The sequence below is a fragment of the Schistocerca cancellata genome, unplaced genomic scaffold (genome assembly GCF_023864275.1).
Source record: "Schistocerca cancellata isolate TAMUIC-IGC-003103 unplaced genomic scaffold, iqSchCanc2.1 HiC_scaffold_884, whole genome shotgun sequence".
In the NCBI taxonomy this organism is placed as follows: Eukaryota; Metazoa; Arthropoda; class Insecta; order Orthoptera; family Acrididae; genus Schistocerca; species Schistocerca cancellata.
In genome coordinates, this window is record NW_026046894.1 from 1 (window position 1) to 26,506 (window position 26,506).

Consider the following 26,506-nt stretch of genomic DNA (forward strand, 5'->3'; position numbering starts at 1 on the left):
CCACTGTCGACAACAGCATACTGCAGCCAGAGAGAGGAGCCGAAAGGCGCATTTCGCAGTCGAGCCACGCAATCCAACAAACTGTGCACTAGGTCAAGATTGTGCAGACCGCAAACGTTTGGTGGCACGACGCTCGTCGTCGATCGTAAGGGCGAAACAGTCAAGAGATGTGGAAAACGGCCATGTGGACACCCCCAGCAGCAGCTGTGTGCCAAATCCGATATCTGGTCGAGGGCTGCAAGATTCAGCATGATGAAGTGACAATTCGGGGAGAGCTCACAAACGCAAAGCTGCCGCCTTCTTAGCTCAGTGGTAGAGCACTGGTCTCGTAAACCAGGGGTCGTGAGTTCGAACCTCACAGAAGGCATTCATTTTTTTAACCTTCCCGCAAGGAGCGGAGCTATCTCGAGCAGCATCTAACACATGGCAGTACACTGAATGAAAGGGATGTTCTACAACCTATAACAAGTATCATGCTGGCCTCAGAGGTTTTCTGATTGCATAGGCAGAACAGTGGTTTGTATGCATTTTGTAGTATGATGTCATGCTTGGCGATGTCATTCGTGTACGAGCCTCGCTACAGTGTGCATGCATTTTATCCATGTGAAGAGGCGTAAGCAGGTGCTACCATTCTGCGAGATTCCTGCAGAAGGCATACGAATTGCGTTGAGATGCAGAGCACAAGTCAAGGCCTCCGTGGCGCAATCGGCTAGCGCGTTCGGCTGTTAACCGAAAGGTTGGTGGTTCGAGCCCACCCGGGGGCGAAATCGTTTTAACCGTCACCGAGGTGAGGACATACGTCAACTTTGTTAGAGATACACAGCTAGTGTGACAACTTGGCTGTGTTTGAGTGATGCCACAGAGCCTTATACACATTCAGCCAAGTGACACTGTAGGTAAAAACATGGCCCTACACAGACGTTCTACTGTTTTCCTATTTCTTCGTCATGTGTGACACTGCAGTAGAGCGACGCCCACTACAAAAGACGTATTCTTTACATTCAATTTCAGCGTATACGTCGCGAGTGCCATATGACAGGGCCTGTCTCTCGATGTCGATTTCTATTTGGTGTCTCTTAAGTGTCGGTCTGCAGTAGGCCGCTGCTGGCCGAGCGACGTGCAGTCGCCTTACATGAAGCCCCATGGGCAACGCTAGTGCCACTGTCGACAACAGCATACTGCAGCCAGAGAGAGGAGCCGAAAGGCGCATTTCGCAGTCGAGCCACGCAATCCAACAAACTGTGCACTAGGTCAAGATTGTGCAGACCGCAAACGTTTGGTGGCACGACGCTCGTCGTCGATCGTAAGGGCGAAACAGTCAAGAGATGTGGAAAACGGCCATGTGGACACCCCCAGCAGCAGCTGTGTGCCAAATCCGATATCTGGTCGAGGGCTGCAAGATTCAGCATGATGAAGTGACAATTCGGGGAGAGCTCACAAACGCAAAGCTGCCGCCTGCTTAGCTCAGTGGTAGAGCACTGGTCTCGTAAACCAGGGGTCGTGAGTTCGAACCTCACAGAAGGCATTCATTTTTTTAACCTTCCCGCAAGGAGCGGAGCTATCTCGAGCAGCATCTAACACATGGCAGTACACTGAATGAAAGGGATGTTCTACAACCTATAACAAGTATCATGCTGGCCTCAGAGGTTTTCTGATTGCATAGGCAGAACAGTGGTTTGTATGCATTTTGTAGTATGATGTCATGCTTGGCGATGCCATTCGTGTACGAGCCTCGCTACAGTGTGCATGCATTTTATCCATGTGAAGAGGCGTAAGCAGGTGCTACCATTCTGCGAGATTCCTGCAGAAGGCATACGAATTGCGTTGAGATGCAGAGCACAAGTCAAGGCCTCCGTGGCGCAATCGGCTAGCGCGTTCGGCTGTTAACCGAAAGGTTGGTGGTTCGAGCCCACCCGGGGGCGAAATCGTTTTAACCGTCACCGAGGTGAGGACATACGTCAACTTTGTTAGAGATACACAGCTAGTGTGACAACTTGGCTGTGTTTGAGTGATGCCACAGAGCCTTATACACATTCAGCCAAGTGACACTGTAGGTAAAAACATGGCCCTACACAGACGTTCTACTGTTTTCCTATTTCTTCGTCATGTGTGACACTGCAGTAGAGCGACGCCCACTACAAAAGACGTATTCTTTACATTCAATTTCAGCGTATACGTCGCGAGTGCCATATGACAGGGCCTGTCTCTCGATGTCGATTTCTATTTGGTGTCTCTTAAGTGTCGGTCTGCAGTAGGCCGCTGCTGGCCGAGCGACGTGCAGTCGCCTTACATGAAGCCCCATGGGCAACGCTAGTGCCACTGTCGACAACAGCATACTGCAGCCAGAGAGAGGAGCCGAAAGGCGCATTTCGCAGTCGAGCCACGCAATCCAACAAACTGTGCACTAGGTCAAGATTGTGCAGACCGCAAACGTTTGGTGGCACGACGCTCGTCGTCGATCGTAAGGGCGAAACAGTCAAGAGATGTGGAAAACGGCCATGTGGACACCCCCAGCAGCAGCTGTGTGCCAAATCCGATATCTGGTCGAGGGCTGCAAGATTCAGCATGATGAAGTGACAATTCGGGGAGAGCTCACAAACGCAAAGCTGCCGCCTTCTTAGCTCAGTGGTAGAGCACTGGTCTCGTAAACCAGGGGTCGTGAGTTCGAACCTCACAGAAGGCATTCATTTTTTTAACCTTCCCGCAAGGAGCGGAGCTATCTCGAGCAGCATCTAACACATGGCAGTACACTGAATGAAAGGGATGTTCTACAACCTATAACAAGTATCATGCTGGCCTCAGAGGTTTTCTGATTGCATAGGCAGAACAGTGGTTTGTATGCATTTTGTAGTATGATGTCATGCTTGGCGATGTCATTCGTGTACGAGCCTCGCTACAGTGTGCATGCATTTTATCCATGTGAAGAGGCGTAAGCAGGTGCTACCATTCTGCGAGATTCCTGCAGAAGGCATACGAATTGCGTTGAGATGCAGAGCACAAGTCAAGGCCTCCGTGGCGCAATCGGCTAGCGCGTTCGGCTGTTAACCGAAAGGTTGGTGGTTCGAGCCCACCCTGCGGCGAAATCGTTTTAACCGTCACCGAGGTGAGGACATACGTCAACTTTGTTAGAGATACACAGCTAGTGTGACAACTTGGCTGTGTTTGAGTGATGCCACAGAGCCTTATACACATTCAGCCAAGTGACACTGTAGGTAAAAACATGGCCCTACACAGACGTTCTACTGTTTTCCTATTTCTTCGTCATGTGTGACACTGCAGTAGAGCGACGCCCACTACAAAAGACGTATTCTTTACATTCAATTTCAGCGTATACGTCGCGAGTGCCATATGACAGGGCCTGTCTCTCGATGTCGATTTCTATTTGGTGTCTCTTAAGTGTCGGTCTGCAGTAGGCCGCTGCTGGCCGAGCGACGTGCAGTCGCCTTACATGAAGCCCCATGGGCAACGCTAGTGCCACTGTCGACAACAGCATACTGCAGCCAGAGAGAGGAGCCGAAAGGCGCATTTCGCAGTCGAGCCACGCAATCCAACAAACTGTGCACTAGGTCAAGATTGTGCAGACCGCAAACGTTTGGTGGCACGACGCTCGTCGTCGATCGTAAGGGCGAAACAGTCAAGAGATGTGGAAAACGGCCATGTGGACACCCCCAGCAGCAGCTGTGTGCCAAATCCGATATCTGGTCGAGGGCTGCAAGATTCAGCATGATGAAGTGACAATTCGGGGAGAGCTCACAAACGCAAAGCTGCCGCCTGCTTAGCTCAGTGGTAGAGCACTGGTCTCGTAAACCAGGGGTCGTGAGTTCGAACCTCACAGAAGGCATTCATTTTTTTAACCTTCCCGCAAGGAGCGGAGCTATCTCGAGCAGCATCTAACACATGGCAGTACACTGAATGAAAGGGATGTTCTACAACCTATAACAAGTATCATGCTGGCCTCAGAGGTTTTCTGATTGCATAGGCAGAACAGTGGTTTGTATGCATTTTGTAGTATGATGTCATGCTTGGCGATGCCATTCGTGTACGAGCCTCGCTACAGTGTGCATGCATTTTATCCATGTGAAGAGGCGTAAGCAGGTGCTACCATTCTGCGAGATTCCTGCAGAAGGCATACGAATTGCGTTGAGATGCAGAGCACAAGTCAAGGCCTCCGTGGCGCAATCGGCTAGCGCGTTCGGCTGTTAACCGAAAGGTTGGTGGTTCGAGCCCACCCGGGGGCGAAATCGTTTTAACCGTCACCGAGGTGAGGACATACGTCAACTTTGTTAGAGATACACAGCTAGTGTGACAACTTGGCTGTGTTTGAGTGATGCCACAGAGCCTTATACACATTCAGCCAAGTGACACTGTAGGTAAAAACATGGCCCTACACAGACGTTCTACTGTTTTCCTATTTCTTCGTCATGTGTGACACTGCAGTAGAGCGACGCCCACTACAAAAGACGTATTCTTTACATTCAATTTCAGCGTATACGTCGCGAGTGCCATATGACAGGGCCTGTCTCTCGATGTCGATTTCTATTTGGTGTCTCTTAAGTGTCGGTCTGCAGTAGGCCGCTGCTGGCCGAGCGACGTGCAGTCGCCTTACATGAAGCCCCATGGGCAACGCTAGTGCCACTGTCGACAACAGCATACTGCAGCCAGAGAGAGGAGCCGAAAGGCGCATTTCGCAGTCGAGCCACGCAATCCAACAAACTGTGCACTAGGTCAAGATTGTGCAGACCGCAAACGTTTGGTGGCACGACGCTCGTCGTCGATCGTAAGGGCGAAACAGTCAAGAGATGTGGAAAACGGCCATGTGGACACCCCCAGCAGCAGCTGTGTGCCAAATCCGATATCTGGTCGAGGGCTGCAAGATTCAGCATGATGAAGTGACAATTCGGGGAGAGCTCACAAACGCAAAGCTGCCGCCTTCTTAGCTCAGTGGTAGAGCACTGGTCTCGTAAACCAGGGGTCGTGAGTTCGAACCTCACAGAAGGCATTCATTTTTTTAACCTTCCCGCAAGGAGCGGAGCTATCTCGAGCAGCATCTAACACATGGCAGTACACTGAATGAAAGGGATGTTCTACAACCTATAACAAGTATCATGCTGGCCTCAGAGGTTTTCTGATTGCATAGGCAGAACAGTGGTTTGTATGCATTTTGTAGTATGATGTCATGCTTGGCGATGTCATTCGTGTACGAGCCTCGCTACAGTGTGCATGCATTTTATCCATGTGAAGAGGCGTAAGCAGGTGCTACCATTCTGCGAGATTCCTGCAGAAGGCATACGAATTGCGTTGAGATGCAGAGCACAAGTCAAGGCCTCCGTGGCGCAATCGGCTAGCGCGTTCGGCTGTTAACCGAAAGGTTGGTGGTTCGAGCCCACCCTGCGGCGAAATCGTTTTAACCGTCACCGAGGTGAGGACATACGTCAACTTTGTTAGAGATACACAGCTAGTGTGACAACTTGGCTGTGTTTGAGTGATGCCACAGAGCCTTATACACATTCAGCCAAGTGACACTGTAGGTAAAAACATGGCCCTACACAGACGTTCTACTGTTTTCCTATTTCTTCGTCATGTGTGACACTGCAGTAGAGCGACGCCCACTACAAAAGACGTATTCTTTACATTCAATTTCAGCGTATACGTCGCGAGTGCCATATGACAGGGCCTGTCTCTCGATGTCGATTTCTATTTGGTGTCTCTTAAGTGTCGGTCTGCAGTAGGCCGCTGCTGGCCGAGCGACGTGCAGTCGCCTTACATGAAGCCCCATGGGCAACGCTAGTGCCACTGTCGACAACAGCATACTGCAGCCAGAGAGAGGAGCCGAAAGGCGCATTTCGCAGTCGAGCCACGCAATCCAACAAACTGTGCACTAGGTCAAGATTGTGCAGACCGCAAACGTTTGGTGGCACGACGCTCGTCGTCGATCGTAAGGGCGAAACAGTCAAGAGATGTGGAAAACGGCCATGTGGACACCCCCAGCAGCAGCTGTGTGCCAAATCCGATATCTGGTCGAGGGCTGCAAGATTCAGCATGATGAAGTGACAATTCGGGGAGAGCTCACAAACGCAAAGCTGCCGCCTTCTTAGCTCAGTGGTAGAGCACTGGTCTCGTAAACCAGGGGTCGTGAGTTCGAACCTCACAGAAGGCATTCATTTTTTTAACCTTCCCGCAAGGAGCGGAGCTATCTCGAGCAGCATCTAACACATGGCAGTACACTGAATGAAAGGGATGTTCTACAACCTATAACAAGTATCATGCTGGCCTCAGAGGTTTTCTGATTGCATAGGCAGAACAGTGGTTTGTATGCATTTTGTAGTATGATGTCATGCTTGGCGATGCCATTCGTGTACGAGCCTCGCTACAGTGTGCATGCATTTTATCCATGTGAAGAGGCGTAAGCAGGTGCTACCATTCTGCGAGATTCCTGCAGAAGGCATACGAATTGCGTTGAGATGCAGAGCACAAGTCAAGGCCTCCGTGGCGCAATCGGCTAGCGCGTTCGGCTGTTAACCGAAAGGTTGGTGGTTCGAGCCCACCCGGGGGCGAAATCGTTTTAACCGTCACCGAGGTGAGGACATACGTCAACTTTGTTAGAGATACACAGCTAGTGTGACAACTTGGCTGTGTTTGAGTGATGCCACAGAGCCTTATACACATTCAGCCAAGTGACACTGTAGGTAAAAACATGGCCCTACACAGACGTTCTACTGTTTTCCTATTTCTTCGTCATGTGTGACACTGCAGTAGAGCGACGCCCACTACAAAAGACGTATTCTTTACATTCAATTTCAGCGTATACGTCGCGAGTGCCATATGACAGGGCCTGTCTCTCGATGTCGATTTCTATTTGGTGTCTCTTAAGTGTCGGTCTGCAGTAGGCCGCTGCTGGCCGAGCGACGTGCAGTCGCCTTACATGAAGCCCCATGGGCAACGCTAGTGCCACTGTCGACAACAGCATACTGCAGCCAGAGAGAGGAGCCGAAAGGCGCATTTCGCAGTCGAGCCACGCAATCCAACAAACTGTGCACTAGGTCAAGATTGTGCAGACCGCAAACGTTTGGTGGCACGACGCTCGTCGTCGATCGTAAGGGCGAAACAGTCAAGAGATGTGGAAAACGGCCATGTGGACACCCCCAGCAGCAGCTGTGTGCCAAATCCGATATCTGGTCGAGGGCTGCAAGATTCAGCATGATGAAGTGACAATTCGGGGAGAGCTCACAAACGCAAAGCTGCCGCCTTCTTAGCTCAGTGGTAGAGCACTGGTCTCGTAAACCAGGGGTCGTGAGTTCGAACCTCACAGAAGGCATTCATTTTTTTAACCTTCCCGCAAGGAGCGGAGCTATCTCGAGCAGCATCTAACACATGGCAGTACACTGAATGAAAGGGATGTTCTACAACCTATAACAAGTATCATGCTGGCCTCAGAGGTTTTCTGATTGCATAGGCAGAACAGTGGTTTGTATGCATTTTGTAGTATGATGTCATGCTTGGCGATGTCATTCGTGTACGAGCCTCGCTACAGTGTGCATGCATTTTATCCATGTGAAGAGGCGTAAGCAGGTGCTACCATTCTGCGAGATTCCTGCAGAAGGCATACGAATTGCGTTGAGATGCAGAGCACAAGTCAAGGCCTCCGTGGCGCAATCGGCTAGCGCGTTCGGCTGTTAACCGAAAGGTTGGTGGTTCGAGCCCACCCGGGGGCGAAATCGTTTTAACCGTCACCGAGGTGAGGACATACGTCAACTTTGTTAGAGATACACAGCTAGTGTGACAACTTGGCTGTGTTTGAGTGATGCCACAGAGCCTTATACACATTCAGCCAAGTGACACTGTAGGTAAAAACATGGCCCTACACAGACGTTCTACTGTTTTCCTATTTCTTCGTCATGTGTGACACTGCAGTAGAGCGACGCCCACTACAAAAGACGTATTCTTTACATTCAATTTCAGCGTATACGTCGCGAGTGCCATATGACAGGGCCTGTCTCTCGATGTCGATTTCTATTTGGTGTCTCTTAAGTGTCGGTCTGCAGTAGGCCGCTGCTGGCCGAGCGACGTGCAGTCGCCTTACATGAAGCCCCATGGGCAACGCTAGTGCCACTGTCGACAACAGCATACTGCAGCCAGAGAGAGGAGCCGAAAGGCGCATTTCGCAGTCGAGCCACGCAATCCAACAAACTGTGCACTAGGTCAAGATTGTGCAGACCGCAAACGTTTGGTGGCACGACGCTCGTCGTCGATCGTAAGGGCGAAACAGTCAAGAGATGTGGAAAACGGCCATGTGGACACCCCCAGCAGCAGCTGTGTGCCAAATCCGATATCTGGTCGAGGGCTGCAAGATTCAGCATGATGAAGTGACAATTCGGGGAGAGCTCACAAACGCAAAGCTGCCGCCTGCTTAGCTCAGTGGTAGAGCACTGGTCTCGTAAACCAGGGGTCGTGAGTTCGAACCTCACAGAAGGCATTCATTTTTTTAACCTTCCCGCAAGGAGCGGAGCTATCTCGAGCAGCATCTAACACATGGCAGTACACTGAATGAAAGGGATGTTCTACAACCTATAACAAGTATCATGCTGGCCTCAGAGGTTTTCTGATTGCATAGGCAGAACAGTGGTTTGTATGCATTTTGTAGTATGATGTCATGCTTGGCGATGCCATTCGTGTACGAGCCTCGCTACAGTGTGCATGCATTTTATCCATGTGAAGAGGCGTAAGCAGGTGCTACCATTCTGCGAGATTCCTGCAGAAGGCATACGAATTGCGTTGAGATGCAGAGCACAAGTCAAGGCCTCCGTGGCGCAATCGGCTAGCGCGTTCGGCTGTTAACCGAAAGGTTGGTGGTTCGAGCCCACCCGGGGGCGAAATCGTTTTAACCGTCACCGAGGTGAGGACATACGTCAACTTTGTTAGAGATACACAGCTAGTGTGACAACTTGGCTGTGTTTGAGTGATGCCACAGAGCCTTATACACATTCAGCCAAGTGACACTGTAGGTAAAAACATGGCCCTACACAGACGTTCTACTGTTTTCCTATTTCTTCGTCATGTGTGACACTGCAGTAGAGCGACGCCCACTACAAAAGACGTATTCTTTACATTCAATTTCAGCGTATACGTCGCGAGTGCCATATGACAGGGCCTGTCTCTCGATGTCGATTTCTATTTGGTGTCTCTTAAGTGTCGGTCTGCAGTAGGCCGCTGCTGGCCGAGCGACGTGCAGTCGCCTTACATGAAGCCCCATGGGCAACGCTAGTGCCACTGTCGACAACAGCATACTGCAGCCAGAGAGAGGAGCCGAAAGGCGCATTTCGCAGTCGGGCCACGCAATCCAACAAACTGTGCACTAGGTCAAGATTGTGCAGACCGCAAACGTTTGGTGGCACGACGCTCGTCGTCGATCGTAAGGGCGAAACAGTCAAGAGATGTGGAAAACGGCCATGTGGACACCCCCAGCAGCAGCTGTGTGCCAAATCCGATATCTGGTCGAGGGCTGCAAGATTCAGCATGATGAAGTGACAATTCGGGGAGAGCTCACAAACGCAAAGCTGCCGCCTTCTTAGCTCAGTGGTAGAGCACTGGTCTCGTAAACCAGGGGTCGTGAGTTCGAACCTCACAGAAGGCATTCATTTTTTTAACCTTCCCGCAAGGAGCGGAGCTATCTCGAGCAGCATCTAACACATGGCAGTACACTGAATGAAAGGGATGTTCTACAACCTATAACAAGTATCATGCTGGCCTCAGAGGTTTTCTGATTGCATAGGCAGAACAGTGGTTTGTATGCATTTTGTAGTATGATGTCATGCTTGGCGATGTCATTCGTGTACGAGCCTCGCTACAGTGTGCATGCATTTTATCCATGTGAAGAGGCGTAAGCAGGTGCTACCATTCTGCGAGATTCCTGCAGAAGGCATACGAATTGCGTTGAGATGCAGAGCACAAGTCAAGGCCTCCGTGGCGCAATCGGCTAGCGCGTTCGGCTGTTAACCGAAAGGTTGGTGGTTCGAGCCCACCCTGCGGCGAAATCGTTTTAACCGTCACCGAGGTGAGGACATACGTCAACTTTGTTAGAGATACACAGCTAGTGTGACAACTTGGCTGTGTTTGAGTGATGCCACAGAGCCTTATACACATTCAGCCAAGTGACACTGTAGGTAAAAACATGGCCCTACACAGACGTTCTACTGTTTTCCTATTTCTTCGTCATGTGTGACACTGCAGTAGAGCGACGCCCACTACAAAAGACGTATTCTTTACATTCAATTTCAGCGTATACGTCGCGAGTGCCATATGACAGGGCCTGTCTCTCGATGTCGATTTCTATTTGGTGTCTCTTAAGTGTCGGTCTGCAGTAGGCCGCTGCTGGCCGAGCGACGTGCAGTCGCCTTACATGAAGCCCCATGGGCAACGCTAGTGCCACTGTCGACAACAGCATACTGCAGCCAGAGAGAGGAGCCGAAAGGCGCATTTCGCAGTCGAGCCACGCAATCCAACAAACTGTGCACTAGGTCAAGATTGTGCAGACCGCAAACGTTTGGTGGCACGACGCTCGTCGTCGATCGTAAGGGCGAAACAGTCAAGAGATGTGGAAAACGGCCATGTGGACACCCCCAGCAGCAGCTGTGTGCCAAATCCGATATCTGGTCGAGGGCTGCAAGATTCAGCATGATGAAGTGACAATTCGGGGAGAGCTCACAAACGCAAAGCTGCCGCCTTCTTAGCTCAGTGGTAGAGCACTGGTCTCGTAAACCAGGGGTCGTGAGTTCGAACCTCACAGAAGGCATTCATTTTTTTAACCTTCCCGCAAGGAGCGGAGCTATCTCGAGCAGCATCTAACACATGGCAGTACACTGAATGAAAGGGATGTTCTACAACCTATAACAAGTATCATGCTGGCCTCAGAGGTTTTCTGATTGCATAGGCAGAACAGTGGTTTGTATGCATTTTGTAGTATGATGTCATGCTTGGCGATGCCATTCGTGTACGAGCCTCGCTACAGTGTGCATGCATTTTATCCATGTGAAGAGGCGTAAGCAGGTGCTACCATTCTGCGAGATTCCTGCAGAAGGCATACGAATTGCGTTGAGATGCAGAGCACAAGTCAAGGCCTCCGTGGCGCAATCGGCTAGCGCGTTCGGCTGTTAACCGAAAGGTTGGTGGTTCGAGCCCACCCGGGGGCGAAATCGTTTTAACCGTCACCGAGGTGAGGACATACGTCAACTTTGTTAGAGATACACAGCTAGTGTGACAACTTGGCTGTGTTTGAGTGATGCCACAGAGCCTTATACACATTCAGCCAAGTGACACTGTAGGTAAAAACATGGCCCTACACAGACGTTCTACTGTTTTCCTATTTCTTCGTCATGTGTGACACTGCAGTAGAGCGACGCCCACTACAAAAGACGTATTCTTTACATTCAATTTCAGCGTATACGTCGCGAGTGCCATATGACAGGGCCTGTCTCTCGATGTCGATTTCTATTTGGTGTCTCTTAAGTGTCGGTCTGCAGTAGGCCGCTGCTGGCCGAGCGACGTGCAGTCGCCTTACATGAAGCCCCATGGGCAACGCTAGTGCCACTGTCGACAACAGCATACTGCAGCCAGAGAGAGGAGCCGAAAGGCGCATTTCGCAGTCGAGCCACGCAATCCAACAAACTGTGCACTAGGTCAAGATTGTGCAGACCGCAAACGTTTGGTGGCACGACGCTCGTCGTCGATCGTAAGGGCGAAACAGTCAAGAGATGTGGAAAACGGCCATGTGGACACCCCCAGCAGCAGCTGTGTGCCAAATCCGATATCTGGTCGAGGGCTGCAAGATTCAGCATGATGAAGTGACAATTCGGGGAGAGCTCACAAACGCAAAGCTGCCGCCTTCTTAGCTCAGTGGTAGAGCACTGGTCTCGTAAACCAGGGGTCGTGAGTTCGAACCTCACAGAAGGCATTCATTTTTTTAACCTTCCCGCAAGGAGCGGAGCTATCTCGAGCAGCATCTAACACATGGCAGTACACTGAATGAAAGGGATGTTCTACAACCTATAACAAGTATCATGCTGGCCTCAGAGGTTTTCTGATTGCATAGGCAGAACAGTGGTTTGTATGCATTTTGTAGTATGATGTCATGCTTGGCGATGTCATTCGTGTACGAGCCTCGCTACAGTGTGCATGCATTTTATCCATGTGAAGAGGCGTAAGCAGGTGCTACCATTCTGCGAGATTCCTGCAGAAGGCATACGAATTGCGTTGAGATGCAGAGCACAAGTCAAGGCCTCCGTGGCGCAATCGGCTAGCGCGTTCGGCTGTTAACCGAAAGGTTGGTGGTTCGAGCCCACCCTGCGGCGAAATCGTTTTAACCGTCACCGAGGTGAGGACATACGTCAACTTTGTTAGAGATACACAGCTAGTGTGACAACTTGGCTGTGTTTGAGTGATGCCACAGAGCCTTATACACATTCAGCCAAGTGACACTGTAGGTAAAAACATGGCCCTACACAGACGTTCTACTGTTTTCCTATTTCTTCGTCATGTGTGACACTGCAGTAGAGCGACGCCCACTACAAAAGACGTATTCTTTACATTCAATTTCAGCGTATACGTCGCGAGTGCCATATGACAGGGCCTGTCTCTCGATGTCGATTTCTATTTGGTGTCTCTTAAGTGTCGGTCTGCAGTAGGCCGCTGCTGGCCGAGCGACGTGCAGTCGCCTTACATGAAGCCCCATGGGCAACGCTAGTGCCACTGTCGACAACAGCATACTGCAGCCAGAGAGAGGAGCCGAAAGGCGCATTTCGCAGTCGAGCCACGCAATCCAACAAACTGTGCACTAGGTCAAGATTGTGCAGACCGCAAACGTTTGGTGGCACGACGCTCGTCGTCGATCGTAAGGGCGAAACAGTCAAGAGATGTGGAAAACGGCCATGTGGACACCCCCAGCAGCAGCTGTGTGCCAAATCCGATATCTGGTCGAGGGCTGCAAGATTCAGCATGATGAAGTGACAATTCGGGGAGAGCTCACAAACGCAAAGCTGCCGCCTTCTTAGCTCAGTGGTAGAGCACTGGTCTCGTAAACCAGGGGTCGTGAGTTCGAACCTCACAGAAGGCATTCATTTTTTTAACCTTCCCGCAAGGAGCGGAGCTATCTCGAGCAGCATCTAACACATGGCAGTACACTGAATGAAAGGGATGTTCTACAACCTATAACAAGTATCATGCTGGCCTCAGAGGTTTTCTGATTGCATAGGCAGAACAGTGGTTTGTATGCATTTTGTAGTATGATGTCATGCTTGGCGATGTCATTCGTGTACGAGCCTCGCTACAGTGTGCATGCATTTTATCCATGTGAAGAGGCGTAAGCAGGTGCTACCATTCTGCGAGATTCCTGCAGAAGGCATACGAATTGCGTTGAGATGCAGAGCACAAGTCAAGGCCTCCGTGGCGCAATCGGCTAGCGCGTTCGGCTGTTAACCGAAAGGTTGGTGGTTCGAGCCCACCCGGGGGCGAAATCGTTTTAACCGTCACCGAGGTGAGGACATACGTCAACTTTGTTAGAGATACACAGCTAGTGTGACAACTTGGCTGTGTTTGAGTGATGCCACAGAGCCTTATACACATTCAGCCAAGTGACACTGTAGGTAAAAACATGGCCCTACACAGACGTTCTACTGTTTTCCTATTTCTTCGTCATGTGTGACACTGCAGTAGAGCGACGCCCACTACAAAAGACGTATTCTTTACATTCAATTTCAGCGTATACGTCGCGAGTGCCATATGACAGGGCCTGTCTCTCGATGTCGATTTCTATTTGGTGTCTCTTAAGTGTCGGTCTGCAGTAGGCCGCTGCTGGCCGAGCGACGTGCAGTCGCCTTACATGAAGCCCCATGGGCAACGCTAGTGCCACTGTCGACAACAGCATACTGCAGCCAGAGAGAGGAGCCGAAAGGCGCATTTCGCAGTCGAGCCACGCAATCCAACAAACTGTGCACTAGGTCAAGATTGTGCAGACCGCAAACGTTTGGTGGCACGACGCTCGTCGTCGATCGTAAGGGCGAAACAGTCAAGAGATGTGGAAAACGGCCATGTGGACACCCCCAGCAGCAGCTGTGTGCCAAATCCGATATCTGGTCGAGGGCTGCAAGATTCAGCATGATGAAGTGACAATTCGGGGAGAGCTCACAAACGCAAAGCTGCCGCCTGCTTAGCTCAGTGGTAGAGCACTGGTCTCGTAAACCAGGGGTCGTGAGTTCGAACCTCACAGAAGGCATTCATTTTTTTAACCTTCCCGCAAGGAGCGGAGCTATCTCGAGCAGCATCTAACACATGGCAGTACACTGAATGAAAGGGATGTTCTACAACCTATAACAAGTATCATGCTGGCCTCAGAGGTTTTCTGATTGCATAGGCAGAACAGTGGTTTGTATGCATTTTGTAGTATGATGTCATGCTTGGCGATGCCATTCGTGTACGAGCCTCGCTACAGTGTGCATGCATTTTATCCATGTGAAGAGGCGTAAGCAGGTGCTACCATTCTGCGAGATTCCTGCAGAAGGCATACGAATTGCGTTGAGATGCAGAGCACAAGTCAAGGCCTCCGTGGCGCAATCGGCTAGCGCGTTCGGCTGTTAACCGAAAGGTTGGTGGTTCGAGCCCACCCGGGGGCGAAATCGTTTTAACCGTCACCGAGGTGAGGACATACGTCAACTTTGTTAGAGATACACAGCTAGTGTGACAACTTGGCTGTGTTTGAGTGATGCCACAGAGCCTTATACACATTCAGCCAAGTGACACTGTAGGTAAAAACATGGCCCTACACAGACGTTCTACTGTTTTCCTATTTCTTCGTCATGTGTGACACTGCAGTAGAGCGACGCCCACTACAAAAGACGTATTCTTTACATTCAATTTCAGCGTATACGTCGCGAGTGCCATATGACAGGGCCTGTCTCTCGATGTCGATTTCTATTTGGTGTCTCTTAAGTGTCGGTCTGCAGTAGGCCGCTGCTGGCCGAGCGACGTGCAGTCGCCTTACATGAAGCCCCATGGGCAACGCTAGTGCCACTGTCGACAACAGCATACTGCAGCCAGAGAGAGGAGCCGAAAGGCGCATTTCGCAGTCGGGCCACGCAATCCAACAAACTGTGCACTAGGTCAAGATTGTGCAGACCGCAAACGTTTGGTGGCACGACGCTCGTCGTCGATCGTAAGGGCGAAACAGTCAAGAGATGTGGAAAACGGCCATGTGGACACCCCCAGCAGCAGCTGTGTGCCAAATCCGATATCTGGTCGAGGGCTGCAAGATTCAGCATGATGAAGTGACAATTCGGGGAGAGCTCACAAACGCAAAGCTGCCGCCTTCTTAGCTCAGTGGTAGAGCACTGGTCTCGTAAACCAGGGGTCGTGAGTTCGAACCTCACAGAAGGCATTCATTTTTTTAACCTTCCCGCAAGGAGCGGAGCTATCTCGAGCAGCATCTAACACATGGCAGTACACTGAATGAAAGGGATGTTCTACAACCTATAACAAGTATCATGCTGGCCTCAGAGGTTTTCTGATTGCATAGGCAGAACAGTGGTTTGTATGCATTTTGTAGTATGATGTCATGCTTGGCGATGTCATTCGTGTACGAGCCTCGCTACAGTGTGCATGCATTTTATCCATGTGAAGAGGCGTAAGCAGGTGCTACCATTCTGCGAGATTCCTGCAGAAGGCATACGAATTGCGTTGAGATGCAGAGCACAAGTCAAGGCCTCCGTGGCGCAATCGGCTAGCGCGTTCGGCTGTTAACCGAAAGGTTGGTGGTTCGAGCCCACCCTGCGGCGAAATCGTTTTAACCGTCACCGAGGTGAGGACATACGTCAACTTTGTTAGAGATACACAGCTAGTGTGACAACTTGGCTGTGTTTGAGTGATGCCACAGAGCCTTATACACATTCAGCCAAGTGACACTGTAGGTAAAAACATGGCCCTACACAGACGTTCTACTGTTTTCCTATTTCTTCGTCATGTGTGACACTGCAGTAGAGCGACGCCCACTACAAAAGACGTATTCTTTACATTCAATTTCAGCGTATACGTCGCGAGTGCCATATGACAGGGCCTGTCTCTCGATGTCGATTTCTATTTGGTGTCTCTTAAGTGTCGGTCTGCAGTAGGCCGCTGCTGGCCGAGCGACGTGCAGTCGCCTTACATGAAGCCCCATGGGCAACGCTAGTGCCACTGTCGACAACAGCATACTGCAGCCAGAGAGAGGAGCCGAAAGGCGCATTTCGCAGTCGAGCCACGCAATCCAACAAACTGTGCACTAGGTCAAGATTGTGCAGACCGCAAACGTTTGGTGGCACGACGCTCGTCGTCGATCGTAAGGGCGAAACAGTCAAGAGATGTGGAAAACGGCCATGTGGACACCCCCAGCAGCAGCTGTGTGCCAAATCCGATATCTGGTCGAGGGCTGCAAGATTCAGCATGATGAAGTGACAATTCGGGGAGAGCTCACAAACGCAAAGCTGCCGCCTTCTTAGCTCAGTGGTAGAGCACTGGTCTCGTAAACCAGGGGTCGTGAGTTCGAACCTCACAGAAGGCATTCATTTTTTTAACCTTCCCGCAAGGAGCGGAGCTATCTCGAGCAGCATCTAACACATGGCAGTACACTGAATGAAAGGGATGTTCTACAACCTATAACAAGTATCATGCTGGCCTCAGAGGTTTTCTGATTGCATAGGCAGAACAGTGGTTTGTATGCATTTTGTAGTATGATGTCATGCTTGGCGATGCCATTCGTGTACGAGCCTCGCTACAGTGTGCATGCATTTTATCCATGTGAAGAGGCGTAAGCAGGTGCTACCATTCTGCGAGATTCCTGCAGAAGGCATACGAATTGCGTTGAGATGCAGAGCACAAGTCAAGGCCTCCGTGGCGCAATCGGCTAGCGCGTTCGGCTGTTAACCGAAAGGTTGGTGGTTCGAGCCCACCCGGGGGCGAAATCGTTTTAACCGTCACCGAGGTGAGGACATACGTCAACTTTGTTAGAGATACACAGCTAGTGTGACAACTTGGCTGTGTTTGAGTGATGCCACAGAGCCTTATACACATTCAGCCAAGTGACACTGTAGGTAAAAACATGGCCCTACACAGACGTTCTACTGTTTTCCTATTTCTTCGTCATGTGTGACACTGCAGTAGAGCGACGCCCACTACAAAAGACGTATTCTTTACATTCAATTTCAGCGTATACGTCGCGAGTGCCATATGACAGGGCCTGTCTCTCGATGTCGATTTCTATTTGGTGTCTCTTAAGTGTCGGTCTGCAGTAGGCCGCTGCTGGCCGAGCGACGTGCAGTCGCCTTACATGAAGCCCCATGGGCAACGCTAGTGCCACTGTCGACAACAGCATACTGCAGCCAGAGAGAGGAGCCGAAAGGCGCATTTCGCAGTCGAGCCACGCAATCCAACAAACTGTGCACTAGGTCAAGATTGTGCAGACCGCAAACGTTTGGTGGCACGACGCTCGTCGTCGATCGTAAGGGCGAAACAGTCAAGAGATGTGGAAAACGGCCATGTGGACACCCCCAGCAGCAGCTGTGTGCCAAATCCGATATCTGGTCGAGGGCTGCAAGATTCAGCATGATGAAGTGACAATTCGGGGAGAGCTCACAAACGCAAAGCTGCCGCCTTCTTAGCTCAGTGGTAGAGCACTGGTCTCGTAAACCAGGGGTCGTGAGTTCGAACCTCACAGAAGGCATTCATTTTTTTAACCTTCCCGCAAGGAGCGGAGCTATCTCGAGCAGCATCTAACACATGGCAGTACACTGAATGAAAGGGATGTTCTACAACCTATAACAAGTATCATGCTGGCCTCAGAGGTTTTCTGATTGCATAGGCAGAACAGTGGTTTGTATGCATTTTGTAGTATGATGTCATGCTTGGCGATGTCATTCGTGTACGAGCCTCGCTACAGTGTGCATGCATTTTATCCATGTGAAGAGGCGTAAGCAGGTGCTACCATTCTGCGAGATTCCTGCAGAAGGCATACGAATTGCGTTGAGATGCAGAGCACAAGTCAAGGCCTCCGTGGCGCAATCGGCTAGCGCGTTCGGCTGTTAACCGAAAGGTTGGTGGTTCGAGCCCACCCTGCGGCGAAATCGTTTTAACCGTCACCGAGGTGAGGACATACGTCAACTTTGTTAGAGATACACAGCTAGTGTGACAACTTGGCTGTGTTTGAGTGATGCCACAGAGCCTTATACACATTCAGCCAAGTGACACTGTAGGTAAAAACATGGCCCTACACAGACGTTCTACTGTTTTCCTATTTCTTCGTCATGTGTGACACTGCAGTAGAGCGACGCCCACTACAAAAGACGTATTCTTTACATTCAATTTCAGCGTATACGTCGCGAGTGCCATATGACAGGGCCTGTCTCTCGATGTCGATTTCTATTTGGTGTCTCTTAAGTGTCGGTCTGCAGTAGGCCGCTGCTGGCCGAGCGACGTGCAGTCGCCTTACATGAAGCCCCATGGGCAACGCTAGTGCCACTGTCGACAACAGCATACTGCAGCCAGAGAGAGGAGCCGAAAGGCGCATTTCGCAGTCGAGCCACGCAATCCAACAAACTGTGCACTAGGTCAAGATTGTGCAGACCGCAAACGTTTGGTGGCACGACGCTCGTCGTCGATCGTAAGGGCGAAACAGTCAAGAGATGTGGAAAACGGCCATGTGGACACCCCCAGCAGCAGCTGTGTGCCAAATCCGATATCTGGTCGAGGGCTGCAAGATTCAGCATGATGAAGTGACAATTCGGGGAGAGCTCACAAACGCAAAGCTGCCGCCTTCTTAGCTCAGTGGTAGAGCACTGGTCTCGTAAACCAGGGGTCGTGAGTTCGAACCTCACAGAAGGCATTCATTTTTTTAACCTTCCCGCAAGGAGCGGAGCTATCTCGAGCAGCATCTAACACATGGCAGTACACTGAATGAAAGGGATGTTCTACAACCTATAACAAGTATCATGCTGGCCTCAGAGGTTTTCTGATTGCATAGGCAGAACAGTGGTTTGTATGCATTTTGTAGTATGATGTCATGCTTGGCGATGTCATTCGTGTACGAGCCTCGCTACAGTGTGCATGCATTTTATCCATGTGAAGAGGCGTAAGCAGGTGCTACCATTCTGCGAGATTCCTGCAGAAGGCATACGAATTGCGTTGAGATGCAGAGCACAAGTCAAGGCCTCCGTGGCGCAATCGGCTAGCGCGTTCGGCTGTTAACCGAAAGGTTGGTGGTTCGAGCCCACCCGGGGGCGAAATCGTTTTAACCGTCACCGAGGTGAGGACATACGTCAACTTTGTTAGAGATACACAGCTAGTGTGACAACTTGGCTGTGTTTGAGTGATGCCACAGAGCCTTATACACATTCAGCCAAGTGACACTGTAGGTAAAAACATGGCCCTACACAGACGTTCTAGTGTTTTCCTATTTCTTCGTCATGTGTGACACTGCAGTAGAGCGACGCCCACTACAAAAGACGTATTCTTTACATTCAATTTCAGCGTATACGTCGCGAGTGCCATATGACAGGGCCTGTCTCTCGATGTCGATTTCTATTTGGTGTCTCTTAAGTGTCGGTCTGCAGTAGGCCGCTGCTGGCCGAGCGACGTGCAGTCGCCTTACATGAAGCCCCATGGGCAACGCTAGTGCCACTGTCGACAACAGCATACTGCAGCCAGAGAGAGGAGCCGAAAGGCGCATTTCGCAGTCGAGCCACGCAATCCAACAAACTGTGCACTAGGTCAAGATTGTGCAGACCGCAAACGTTTGGTGGCACGACGCTCGTCGTCGATCGTAAGGGCGAAACAGTCAAGAGATGTGGAAAACGGCCATGTGGACACCCCCAGCAGCAGCTGTGTGCCAAATCCAATATCTGGTCGAGGGCTGCAAGATTCAGCATGATGAAGTGACAATTCGGGGAGAGCTCACAAACGCAAAGCTGCCGCCTTCTTAGCTCAGTGGTAGAGCACTGGTCTCGTAAACCAGGGGTCGTGAGTTCGAACCTCACAGAAGGCATTCATTTTTTTAACCTTCCCGCAAGGAGCGGAGCTATCTCGAGCAGCATCTAACACATGGCAGTACACTGAATGAAAGGGATGTTCTACAACCTATAACAAGTATCATGCTGGCCTCAGAGGTTTTCTGATTGCATAGGCAGAACAGTGGTTTGTATGCATTTTGTAGTATGATGTCATGCTTGGCGATGCCATTCGTGTACGAGCCTCGCTACAGTGTGCATGCATTTTATCCATGTGAAGAGGCGTAAGCAGGTGCTACCATTCTGCGAGATTCCTGCAGAAGGCATACGAATTGCGTTGAGATGCAGAGCACAAGTCAAGGCCTCCGTGGCGCAATCGGCTAGCGCGTTCGGCTGTTAACCGAAAGGTTGGTGGTTCGAGCCCACCCGGGGGCGAAATCGTTTTAACCGTCACCGAGGTGAGGACATACGTCAACTTTGTTAGAGATACACAGCTAGTGTGACAACTTGGCTGTGTTTGAGTGATGCCACAGAGCCTTATACACATTCAGCCAAGTGACACTGTAGGTAAAAACATGGCCCTACACAGACGTTCTAGTGTTTTCCTATTTCTTCGTCATGTGTGACACTGCAGTAGAGCGACGCCCACTACAAAAGACGTATTCTTTACATTCAATTTCAGCGTATACGTCGCGAGTGCCATATGACAGGGCCTGTCTCTCGATGTCGATTTCTATTTGGTGTCTCTTAAGTGTCGGTCTGCAGTAGGCCGCTGCTGGCCGAGCGACGTGCAGTCGCCTTACATGAAGCCCCATGGGCAACGCTAGTGCCACTGTCGACAACAGCATACTGCAGCCAGAGAGAGGAGCCGAAAGGCGCATTTCGCAGTCGAGCCACGCAATCCAACAAACTGTGCACTAGGTCAAGATTGTGCAGACCGCAAACGTTTGGTGGCACGACGCTCGTCGTCGATCGTAAGGGCGAAACAGTCAAGAGATGTGGAAAACGGCCATGTGGACACCCCCAGCAGCAGCTGTGTGCCAAATCCAATATCTGGTCGAGGGCTGCAAGATTCAGCATGATGAAGTGACAATTCGGGGAGAGCTCACAAACGCAAAGCTGCCGCCTTCTTAGCTCAGTGGTAGAGCACTGGTCTCGTAAACCAGGGGTCGTGAGTTCGAACCTCACAGAAGGCATTCATTTTTTTAACCTTCCCGCAAGGAGCGGAGCTATCTCGAGCAGCATCTAACACATGGCAGTACACTGAATGAAAGGGATGTTCTACAACCTATAACAAGTATCATGCTGGCCTCAGAGGTTTTCTGATTGCATAGGCAGAACAGTGGTTTGTATGCATTTTGTAGTATGATGTCATGCTTGGCGATGCCATTCGTGTACGAGCCTCGCTACAGTGTGCATGCATTTTATCCATGTGAAGAGGCGTAAGCAGGTGCTACCATTCTGCGAGATTCCTGCAGAAGGCATACGAATTGCGTTGAGATGCAGAGCACAAGTCAAGGCCTCCGTGGCGCAATCGGCTAGCGCGTTCGGCTGTTAACCGAAAGGTTGGTGGTTCGAGCCCACCCGGGGGCGAAATCGTTTTAACCGTCACCGAGGTGAGGACATACGTCAACTTTGTTAGAGATACACAGCTAGTGTGACAACTTGGCTGTGTTTGAGTGATGCCACAGAGCCTTATACACATTCAGCCAAGTGACACTGTAGGTAAAAACATGGCCCTACACAGACGTTCTACTGTTTTCCTATTTCTTCGTCATGTGTGACACTGCAGTAGAGCGACGCCCACTACAAAAGACGTATTCTTTACATTCAATTTCAGCGTATACGTCGCGAGTGCCATATGACAGGGCCTGTCTCTCGATGTCGATTTCTATTTGGTGTCTCTTAAGTGTCGGTCTGCAGTAGGCCGCTGCTGGCCGAGCGACGTGCAGTCGCCTTACATGAAGCCCCATGGGCAACGCTAGTGCCACTGTCGACAACAGCATACTGCAGCCAGAGAGAGGAGCCGAAAGGCGCATTTCGCAGTCGAGCCACGCAATCCAACAAACTGTGCACTAGGTCAAGATTGTGCAGACCGCAAACGTTTGGTGGCACGACGCTCGTCGTCGATCGTAAGGGCGAAACAGTCAAGAGATGTGGAAAACGGCCATGTGGACACCCCCAGCAGCAGCTGTGTGCCAAATCCAATATCTGGTCGAGGGCTGCAAGATTCAGCATGATGAAGTGACAATTCGGGGAGAGCTCACAAACGCAAAGCTGCCGCCTTCTTAGCTCAGTGGTAGAGCACTGGTCTCGTAAACCAGGGGTCGTGAGTTCGAACCTCACAGAAGGCATTCATTTTTTTAACCTTCCCGCAAGGAGCGGAGCTATCTCGAGCAGCATCTAACACATGGCAGTACACTGAATGAAAGGGATGTTCTACAACCTATAACAAGTATCATGCTGGCCTCAGAGGTTTTCTGATTGCATAGGCAGAACAGTGGTTTGTATGCATTTTGTAGTATGATGTCATGCTTGGCGATGCCATTCGTGTACGAGCCTCGCTACAGTGTGCATGCATTTTATCCATGTGAAGAGGCGTAAGCAGGTGCTACCATTCTGCGAGATTCCTGCAGAAGGCATACGAATTGCGTTGAGATGCAGAGCACAAGTCAAGGCCTCCGTGGCGCAATCGGCTAGCGCGTTCGGCTGTTAACCGAAAGGTTGGTGGTTCGAGCCCACCCGGGGGCGAAATCGTTTTAACCGTCACCGAGGTGAGGACATACGTCAACTTTGTTAGAGATACACAGCTAGTGTGACAACTTGGCTGTGTTTGAGTGATGCCACAGAGCCTTATACACATTCAGCCAAGTGACACTGTAGGTAAAAACATGGCCCTACACAGACGTTCTACTGTTTTCCTATTTCTTCGTCATGTGTGACACTGCAGTAGAGCGACGCCCACTACAAAAGACGTATTCTTTACATTCAATTTCAGCGTATACGTCGCGAGTGCCATATGACAGGGCCTGTCTCTCGATGTCGATTTCTATTTGGTGTCTCTTAAGTGTCGGTCTGCAGTAGGCCGCTGCTGGCCGAGCGACGTGCAGTCGCCTTACATGAAGCCCCATGGGCAACGCTAGTGCCACTGTCGACAACAGCATACTGCAGCCAGAGAGAGGAGCCGAAAGGCGCATTTCGCAGTCGAGCCACGCAATCCAACAAACTGTGCACTAGGTCAAGATTGTGCAGACCGCAAACGTTTGGTGGCACGACGCTCGTCGTCGATCGTAAGGGCGAAACAGTCAAGAGATGTGGAAAACGGCCATGTGGACACCCCCAGCAGCAGCTGTGTGCCAAATCCGATATCTGGTCGAGGGCTGCAAGATTCAGCATGATGAAGTGACAATTCGGGGAGAGCTCACAAACGCAAAGCTGCCGCCTTCTTAGCTCAGTGGTAGAGCACTGGTCTCGTAAACCAGGGGTCGTGAGTTCGAACCTCACAGAAGGCATTCATTTTTTTAACCTTCCCGCAAGGAGCGGAGCTATCTCGAGCAGCATCTAACACATGGCAGTACACTGAATGAAAGGGATGTTCTACAACCTATAACAAGTATCATGCTGGCCTCAGAGGTTTTCTGATTGCATAGGCAGAACAGTGGTTTGTATGCATTTTGTAGTATGATGTCATGCTTGGCGATGCCATTCGTGTACGAGCCTCGCTACAGTGTGCATGCATTTTATCCATGTGAAGAGGCGTAAGCAGGTGCTACCATTCTGCGAGATTCCTGCAGAAGGCATACGAATTGCGTTGAGATGCAGAGCACAAGTCAAGGCCTCCGTGGCGCAATCGGCTAGCGCGTTCGGCTGTTAACCGAAAGGTTGGTGGTTCGAGCCCACCCGGGGGCGAAATCGTTTTAACCGTCACCGAGGTGAGGACATACGTCAACTTTGTTAGAGATACACAGCTAGTGTGACAACTTGGCTGTGTTTGAGTGATGCCACAGAGCCTTATACACATTCAGCCAAGTGACACTGTAGGTAAAAACATGGCCCTACACAGACGTTCTACTGTTTTCCTATTTCTTCGTCATGTGTGACACTGCAGTAGAGCGACGCCCACTACAAAAGACGTATTCTTTACATTCAATTTCAGCGTATACGTCGCGAGTGCCATATGACAGGGCCTGTCTCTCGATGTCGATTTCTATTTGGTGTCTCTTAAGTGTCGGTCTGCAGTAGGCCGCTGCTGGCCGAGCGACGTGCAGTCGCCTTACATGAAGCCCCATGGGCAACGCTAGTGCCACTGTCGACAACAGCATACTGCAGCCAGAGAGAGGAGCCGAAAGGCGCATTTCGCAGTCGAGCCACGCAATCCAACAAACTGTGCACTAGGTCAAGATTGTGCAGACCGCAAACGTTTGGTGGCACGACGCTCGTCGTCGATCGTAAGGGCGAAACAGTCAAGAGATGTGGAAAACGGCCATGTGGACACCCCCAGCAGCAGCTGTGTGCCAAATCCAATATCTGGTCGAGGGCTGCAAGATTCAGCATGATGAAGTGACAATTCGGGGAGAGCTCACAAACGCAAAGCTGCCGCCTTCTTAGCTCAGTGGTAGAGCACTGGTCTCGTAAACCAGGGGTCGTGAGTTCGAACCTCACAGAAGGCATTCATTTTTTTAACCTTCCCGCAAGGAGCGGAGCTATCTCGAGCAGCATCTAACACATGGCAGTACACTGAATGAAAGGGATGTTCTACAACCTATAACAAGTATCATGCTGGCCTCAGAGGTTTTCTGATTGCATAGGCAGAACAGTGGTTTGTATGCATTTTGTAGTATGATGTCATGCTTGGCGATGCCATTCGTGTACGAGCCTCGCTACAGTGTGCATGCATTTTATCCATGTGAAGAGGCGTAAGCAGGTGCTACCATTCTGCGAGATTCCTGCAGAAGGCATACGAATTGCGTTGAGATGCAGAGCACAAGTCAAGGCCTCCGTGGCGCAATCGGCTAGCGCGTTCGGCTGTTAACCGAAAGGTTGGTGGTTCGAGCCCACCCGGGGGCGAAATCGTTTTAACCGTCACCGAGGTGAGGACATACGTCAACTTTGTTAGAGATACACAGCTAGTGTGACAACTTGGCTGTGTTTGAGTGATGCCACAGAGCCTTATACACATTCAGCCAAGTGACACTGTAGGTAAAAACATGGCCCTACACAGACGTTCTACTGTTTTCCTATTTCTTCGTCATGTGTGACACTGCAGTAGAGCGACGCCCACTACAAAAGACGTATTCTTTACATTCAATTTCAGCGTATACGTCGCGAGTGCCATATGACAGGGCCTGTCTCTCGATGTCGATTTCTATTTGGTGTCTCTTAAGTGTCGGTCTGCAGTAGGCCGCTGCTGGCCGAGCGACGTGCAGTCGCCTTACATGAAGCCCCATGGGCAACGCTAGTGCCACTGTCGACAACAGCATACTGCAGCCAGAGAGAGGAGCCGAAAGGCGCATTTCGCAGTCGAGCCACGCAATCCAACAAACTGTGCACTAGGTCAAGATTGTGCAGACCGCAAACGTTTGGTGGCACGACGCTCGTCGTCGATCGTAAGGGCGAAACAGTCAAGAGATGTGGAAAACGGCCATGTGGACACCCCCAGCAGCAGCTGTGTGCCAAATCCGATATCTGGTCGAGGGCTGCAAGATTCAGCATGATGAAGTGACAATTCGGGGAGAGCTCACAAACGCAAAGCTGCCGCCTTCTTAGCTCAGTGGTAGAGCACTGGTCTCGTAAACCAGGGGTCGTGAGTTCGAACCTCACAGAAGGCATTCATTTTTTTAACCTTCCCGCAAGGAGCGGAGCTATCTCGAGCAGCATCTAACACATGGCAGTACACTGAATGAAAGGGATGTTCTACAACCTATAACAAGTATCATGCTGGCCTCAGAGGTTTTCTGATTGCATAGGCAGAACAGTGGTTTGTATGCATTTTGTAGTATGATGTCATGCTTGGCGATGTCATTCGTGTACGAGCCTCGCTACAGTGTGCATGCATTTTATCCATGTGAAGAGGCGTAAGCAGGTGCTACCATTCTGCGAGATTCCTGCAGAAGGCATACGAATTGCGTTGAGATGCAGAGCACAAGTCAAGGCCTCCGTGGCGCAATCGGCTAGCGCGTTCGGCTGTTAACCGAAAGGTTGGTGGTTCGAGCCCACCCGGGGGCGAAATCGTTTTAACCGTCACCGAGGTGAGGACATACGTCAACTTTGTTAGAGATACACAGCTAGTGTGACAACTTGGCTGTGTTTGAGTGATGCCACAGAGCCTTATACACATTCAGCCAAGTGACACTGTAGGTAAAAACATGGCCCTACACAGACGTTCTACTGTTTTCCTATTTCTTCGTCATGTGTGACACTGCAGTAGAGCGACGCCCACTACAAAAGACGTATTCTTTACATTCAATTTCAGCGTATACGTCGCGAGTGCC

At 50.7% G+C, this 26,506-nt stretch overlaps 46 non-coding genes across 46 annotated transcripts; all 46 read left to right on the forward strand.

Moving 5' to 3' along the window:
- Positions 1-295: 295 nt before the first annotated feature.
- On the forward strand, positions 296-367 carry Trnat-cgu (transfer RNA threonine (anticodon CGU)). The gene has a single exon. It is a non-coding gene; the product is annotated as a tRNA-Thr (tRNA).
- Positions 368-690: 323 nt separating this feature from the next.
- On the forward strand, positions 691-764 carry Trnan-guu (transfer RNA asparagine (anticodon GUU)). Its single transcript has one exon. It is a non-coding gene; the product is annotated as a tRNA-Asn (tRNA).
- Positions 765-1,453: 689 nt separating this feature from the next.
- Trnat-cgu (transfer RNA threonine (anticodon CGU)) lies at positions 1,454-1,525 on the forward strand. Its single transcript has one exon. It is a non-coding gene; the product is annotated as a tRNA-Thr (tRNA).
- A 323-nt stretch (positions 1,526-1,848) lies between these two features.
- Positions 1,849-1,922, forward strand: Trnan-guu (transfer RNA asparagine (anticodon GUU)). The gene has a single exon. It is a non-coding gene; the product is annotated as a tRNA-Asn (tRNA).
- A 689-nt stretch (positions 1,923-2,611) lies between these two features.
- Positions 2,612-2,683, forward strand: Trnat-cgu (transfer RNA threonine (anticodon CGU)). Its single transcript has one exon. It is a non-coding gene; the product is annotated as a tRNA-Thr (tRNA).
- Positions 2,684-3,006: 323 nt separating this feature from the next.
- Positions 3,007-3,080, forward strand: Trnan-guu (transfer RNA asparagine (anticodon GUU)). Its single transcript has one exon. It is a non-coding gene; the product is annotated as a tRNA-Asn (tRNA).
- Positions 3,081-3,769: 689 nt separating this feature from the next.
- Trnat-cgu (transfer RNA threonine (anticodon CGU)) lies at positions 3,770-3,841 on the forward strand. Its single transcript has one exon. It is a non-coding gene; the product is annotated as a tRNA-Thr (tRNA).
- A 323-nt stretch (positions 3,842-4,164) lies between these two features.
- Positions 4,165-4,238, forward strand: Trnan-guu (transfer RNA asparagine (anticodon GUU)). Its single transcript has one exon. It is a non-coding gene; the product is annotated as a tRNA-Asn (tRNA).
- A 689-nt stretch (positions 4,239-4,927) lies between these two features.
- Positions 4,928-4,999, forward strand: Trnat-cgu (transfer RNA threonine (anticodon CGU)). The gene has a single exon. It is a non-coding gene; the product is annotated as a tRNA-Thr (tRNA).
- A 323-nt stretch (positions 5,000-5,322) lies between these two features.
- Trnan-guu (transfer RNA asparagine (anticodon GUU)) lies at positions 5,323-5,396 on the forward strand. The gene has a single exon. It is a non-coding gene; the product is annotated as a tRNA-Asn (tRNA).
- Positions 5,397-6,085: 689 nt separating this feature from the next.
- Trnat-cgu (transfer RNA threonine (anticodon CGU)) lies at positions 6,086-6,157 on the forward strand. Its single transcript has one exon. It is a non-coding gene; the product is annotated as a tRNA-Thr (tRNA).
- A 323-nt stretch (positions 6,158-6,480) lies between these two features.
- Positions 6,481-6,554, forward strand: Trnan-guu (transfer RNA asparagine (anticodon GUU)). Its single transcript has one exon. It is a non-coding gene; the product is annotated as a tRNA-Asn (tRNA).
- Positions 6,555-7,243: 689 nt separating this feature from the next.
- Positions 7,244-7,315, forward strand: Trnat-cgu (transfer RNA threonine (anticodon CGU)). Its single transcript has one exon. It is a non-coding gene; the product is annotated as a tRNA-Thr (tRNA).
- A 323-nt stretch (positions 7,316-7,638) lies between these two features.
- Positions 7,639-7,712, forward strand: Trnan-guu (transfer RNA asparagine (anticodon GUU)). The gene has a single exon. It is a non-coding gene; the product is annotated as a tRNA-Asn (tRNA).
- A 689-nt stretch (positions 7,713-8,401) lies between these two features.
- Positions 8,402-8,473, forward strand: Trnat-cgu (transfer RNA threonine (anticodon CGU)). The gene has a single exon. It is a non-coding gene; the product is annotated as a tRNA-Thr (tRNA).
- A 323-nt stretch (positions 8,474-8,796) lies between these two features.
- Trnan-guu (transfer RNA asparagine (anticodon GUU)) lies at positions 8,797-8,870 on the forward strand. Its single transcript has one exon. It is a non-coding gene; the product is annotated as a tRNA-Asn (tRNA).
- Positions 8,871-9,559: 689 nt separating this feature from the next.
- On the forward strand, positions 9,560-9,631 carry Trnat-cgu (transfer RNA threonine (anticodon CGU)). The gene has a single exon. It is a non-coding gene; the product is annotated as a tRNA-Thr (tRNA).
- Positions 9,632-9,954: 323 nt separating this feature from the next.
- Trnan-guu (transfer RNA asparagine (anticodon GUU)) lies at positions 9,955-10,028 on the forward strand. Its single transcript has one exon. It is a non-coding gene; the product is annotated as a tRNA-Asn (tRNA).
- A 689-nt stretch (positions 10,029-10,717) lies between these two features.
- On the forward strand, positions 10,718-10,789 carry Trnat-cgu (transfer RNA threonine (anticodon CGU)). The gene has a single exon. It is a non-coding gene; the product is annotated as a tRNA-Thr (tRNA).
- A 323-nt stretch (positions 10,790-11,112) lies between these two features.
- Positions 11,113-11,186, forward strand: Trnan-guu (transfer RNA asparagine (anticodon GUU)). The gene has a single exon. It is a non-coding gene; the product is annotated as a tRNA-Asn (tRNA).
- A 689-nt stretch (positions 11,187-11,875) lies between these two features.
- Positions 11,876-11,947, forward strand: Trnat-cgu (transfer RNA threonine (anticodon CGU)). The gene has a single exon. It is a non-coding gene; the product is annotated as a tRNA-Thr (tRNA).
- Positions 11,948-12,270: 323 nt separating this feature from the next.
- Positions 12,271-12,344, forward strand: Trnan-guu (transfer RNA asparagine (anticodon GUU)). Its single transcript has one exon. It is a non-coding gene; the product is annotated as a tRNA-Asn (tRNA).
- A 689-nt stretch (positions 12,345-13,033) lies between these two features.
- Trnat-cgu (transfer RNA threonine (anticodon CGU)) lies at positions 13,034-13,105 on the forward strand. Its single transcript has one exon. It is a non-coding gene; the product is annotated as a tRNA-Thr (tRNA).
- A 323-nt stretch (positions 13,106-13,428) lies between these two features.
- Positions 13,429-13,502, forward strand: Trnan-guu (transfer RNA asparagine (anticodon GUU)). Its single transcript has one exon. It is a non-coding gene; the product is annotated as a tRNA-Asn (tRNA).
- A 689-nt stretch (positions 13,503-14,191) lies between these two features.
- On the forward strand, positions 14,192-14,263 carry Trnat-cgu (transfer RNA threonine (anticodon CGU)). The gene has a single exon. It is a non-coding gene; the product is annotated as a tRNA-Thr (tRNA).
- A 323-nt stretch (positions 14,264-14,586) lies between these two features.
- Positions 14,587-14,660, forward strand: Trnan-guu (transfer RNA asparagine (anticodon GUU)). Its single transcript has one exon. It is a non-coding gene; the product is annotated as a tRNA-Asn (tRNA).
- Positions 14,661-15,349: 689 nt separating this feature from the next.
- Positions 15,350-15,421, forward strand: Trnat-cgu (transfer RNA threonine (anticodon CGU)). Its single transcript has one exon. It is a non-coding gene; the product is annotated as a tRNA-Thr (tRNA).
- Positions 15,422-15,744: 323 nt separating this feature from the next.
- On the forward strand, positions 15,745-15,818 carry Trnan-guu (transfer RNA asparagine (anticodon GUU)). The gene has a single exon. It is a non-coding gene; the product is annotated as a tRNA-Asn (tRNA).
- A 689-nt stretch (positions 15,819-16,507) lies between these two features.
- Positions 16,508-16,579, forward strand: Trnat-cgu (transfer RNA threonine (anticodon CGU)). Its single transcript has one exon. It is a non-coding gene; the product is annotated as a tRNA-Thr (tRNA).
- A 323-nt stretch (positions 16,580-16,902) lies between these two features.
- Positions 16,903-16,976, forward strand: Trnan-guu (transfer RNA asparagine (anticodon GUU)). Its single transcript has one exon. It is a non-coding gene; the product is annotated as a tRNA-Asn (tRNA).
- Positions 16,977-17,665: 689 nt separating this feature from the next.
- Positions 17,666-17,737, forward strand: Trnat-cgu (transfer RNA threonine (anticodon CGU)). The gene has a single exon. It is a non-coding gene; the product is annotated as a tRNA-Thr (tRNA).
- Positions 17,738-18,060: 323 nt separating this feature from the next.
- Positions 18,061-18,134, forward strand: Trnan-guu (transfer RNA asparagine (anticodon GUU)). Its single transcript has one exon. It is a non-coding gene; the product is annotated as a tRNA-Asn (tRNA).
- A 689-nt stretch (positions 18,135-18,823) lies between these two features.
- On the forward strand, positions 18,824-18,895 carry Trnat-cgu (transfer RNA threonine (anticodon CGU)). Its single transcript has one exon. It is a non-coding gene; the product is annotated as a tRNA-Thr (tRNA).
- A 323-nt stretch (positions 18,896-19,218) lies between these two features.
- Positions 19,219-19,292, forward strand: Trnan-guu (transfer RNA asparagine (anticodon GUU)). The gene has a single exon. It is a non-coding gene; the product is annotated as a tRNA-Asn (tRNA).
- A 689-nt stretch (positions 19,293-19,981) lies between these two features.
- On the forward strand, positions 19,982-20,053 carry Trnat-cgu (transfer RNA threonine (anticodon CGU)). The gene has a single exon. It is a non-coding gene; the product is annotated as a tRNA-Thr (tRNA).
- A 323-nt stretch (positions 20,054-20,376) lies between these two features.
- Trnan-guu (transfer RNA asparagine (anticodon GUU)) lies at positions 20,377-20,450 on the forward strand. Its single transcript has one exon. It is a non-coding gene; the product is annotated as a tRNA-Asn (tRNA).
- Positions 20,451-21,139: 689 nt separating this feature from the next.
- On the forward strand, positions 21,140-21,211 carry Trnat-cgu (transfer RNA threonine (anticodon CGU)). Its single transcript has one exon. It is a non-coding gene; the product is annotated as a tRNA-Thr (tRNA).
- Positions 21,212-21,534: 323 nt separating this feature from the next.
- Positions 21,535-21,608, forward strand: Trnan-guu (transfer RNA asparagine (anticodon GUU)). Its single transcript has one exon. It is a non-coding gene; the product is annotated as a tRNA-Asn (tRNA).
- Positions 21,609-22,297: 689 nt separating this feature from the next.
- Positions 22,298-22,369, forward strand: Trnat-cgu (transfer RNA threonine (anticodon CGU)). Its single transcript has one exon. It is a non-coding gene; the product is annotated as a tRNA-Thr (tRNA).
- Positions 22,370-22,692: 323 nt separating this feature from the next.
- Trnan-guu (transfer RNA asparagine (anticodon GUU)) lies at positions 22,693-22,766 on the forward strand. The gene has a single exon. It is a non-coding gene; the product is annotated as a tRNA-Asn (tRNA).
- A 689-nt stretch (positions 22,767-23,455) lies between these two features.
- Trnat-cgu (transfer RNA threonine (anticodon CGU)) lies at positions 23,456-23,527 on the forward strand. The gene has a single exon. It is a non-coding gene; the product is annotated as a tRNA-Thr (tRNA).
- A 323-nt stretch (positions 23,528-23,850) lies between these two features.
- On the forward strand, positions 23,851-23,924 carry Trnan-guu (transfer RNA asparagine (anticodon GUU)). The gene has a single exon. It is a non-coding gene; the product is annotated as a tRNA-Asn (tRNA).
- A 689-nt stretch (positions 23,925-24,613) lies between these two features.
- On the forward strand, positions 24,614-24,685 carry Trnat-cgu (transfer RNA threonine (anticodon CGU)). Its single transcript has one exon. It is a non-coding gene; the product is annotated as a tRNA-Thr (tRNA).
- Positions 24,686-25,008: 323 nt separating this feature from the next.
- Trnan-guu (transfer RNA asparagine (anticodon GUU)) lies at positions 25,009-25,082 on the forward strand. Its single transcript has one exon. It is a non-coding gene; the product is annotated as a tRNA-Asn (tRNA).
- A 689-nt stretch (positions 25,083-25,771) lies between these two features.
- On the forward strand, positions 25,772-25,843 carry Trnat-cgu (transfer RNA threonine (anticodon CGU)). Its single transcript has one exon. It is a non-coding gene; the product is annotated as a tRNA-Thr (tRNA).
- Positions 25,844-26,166: 323 nt separating this feature from the next.
- On the forward strand, positions 26,167-26,240 carry Trnan-guu (transfer RNA asparagine (anticodon GUU)). Its single transcript has one exon. It is a non-coding gene; the product is annotated as a tRNA-Asn (tRNA).
- The last annotated feature ends 266 nt before the right edge of the window (positions 26,241-26,506 follow it).